The sequence below is a fragment of the Rhinichthys klamathensis genome, unplaced genomic scaffold (genome assembly GCF_029890125.1).
Source record: "Rhinichthys klamathensis goyatoka isolate OS25496 unplaced genomic scaffold, OSU_Roscu_1.1 h1tg000476l_1, whole genome shotgun sequence".
Classification (NCBI taxonomy): domain Eukaryota; kingdom Metazoa; phylum Chordata; class Actinopteri; order Cypriniformes; family Leuciscidae; genus Rhinichthys; species Rhinichthys klamathensis.
The window spans coordinates 1052133-1053908 of NW_026606964.1; positions in this window are offsets into that span (position 1 = coordinate 1052133).

Below are 1776 nucleotides of genomic sequence, written 5' to 3' on the forward strand. Positions count from 1 at the left end.
CAGCTGTAGGGGTGGACGAGCGCAGTTAATGATGGACACAGTTATAATAACCTTTAAACTACACGAGACGTTGAAAAAGCATTTATGTTTAAGATAATACAAAGAATGTGTTTTAATTGGATATATTGTGCATAAAATGAATGATAACATTGTATCGCAGCGTTTACCGGACTCCCCATTTTATTGGTGGTATGACCGAAAAGTACGGCAGCTGTTCGCGGACAAAGTCGTGACAGAAGAGGCATGAGTAAGAAAATTGACTAATCTCTTTTTTCTTAACGGTTCGGGTCCTTGACGGTTGCATTAACGATAATTTTAGTACTTTTTAGAAATAAATGTTTAGGGGGAAACATTCTATTTTTGAATTTCGCTTTACTCGTTATGATATTTCAGTTTTAACATAACAAATAGCCCATAAAAAAATCAGATAAAAATTCATTTTTGTCATAAAAATGTGTTTACACTGAATTTGTAATGGTTTTTCAGAGTCATTTTAAAGGTGGCTTAAATGGAATCATATATATGTTATCTATCACTAAATTACAACAAAACTTAATGTGTATCTTTGAATCATATTATATTTGTACAAACTATAATAAGGTTGGCTACACCTTAATATTAAGGTAATTTGCACTTGGATTGGGTGTAACAGCACTGGTGGACCCCAGGGACACACGTGAAGCCCAAAGTAAGAAGGCCTAGGCCCTAGTGTAACCGTCCGGTCCTACTCAACCCGATTCGTCTCCAGTGTGGAGGGCGGATGGCTAACAAGGACGCTAAAGACCTAGCGCACCTCTTGAGGCTAGAGGAGTGAGGTTTACACGCACAGCTCTTACTGGCCACATCCGTTACACTAGTGTCCTAAGTGTCTCTTTAATATGTTACATATTTCAATTTAAAAGAGAAAATAGTATTGTTTACTAACTTTATTTGGACAGCAATATATAATTCAGTCATGTATGGATGTATGCCGGGTCTTTTGGAAACAGAACGTAAGGAAAGCCAAAGGCCCAGATGGTGTCTCGCCCAAGTGTCTTACCCAAGAAACCATTAATCACTGGATTAAATGACTACAGACCAGTTGCTTTGATGTCTGTGGTCATGAAGTCATTTGAGAAACTGTTGTTGACCACCTGAAGGACATCACTGGCCCCTTGAAATATTAATGTTGTTTCAACATTAACTTGGTACATCAGATGGCAGCAATGTTTGACATTCCTTTTCAGTTGTATTTTCACTATTTCAACAAAATGTATTTAGAATCAACATCACATTGTAACATTGATCAAACCATATTACCCAATATAATTTTTTGTTAATTCAACAGCAGTGATTTAGATTTAACATCATAGTGTAAGGTTGATTCAAAAATATTACCACTGATTATTATTGTTAAGTTAAGTGTTGATTCAGTATCGGTGATGTAGAATCAATCATAGTGTAATGTTGATTAAAGAGCATTACCATTGATTTTTTGTTCAACATTGTTTCAACATTAACTGAGGGTACAAAAGTGATGTTGATAAAATATCCCTTTGTAATGTTGAATCAATACTATTACCATTGATTTTTGGTTGAAATCTCAACATTGCTTCACCATTAACTGAGGGTGCAAGAGTGACACTTAAGCAACATCACTTTGTCACGTTAATTCAATGCAATTAGCGTTGACGCATCAACACTGAGTCAACATTGTTTAATTGACAGGGATGGGCAGTATTTCAGATACATGTATTTAAAATACGTATTTGAAATACAAAATACTATTTTGTATTT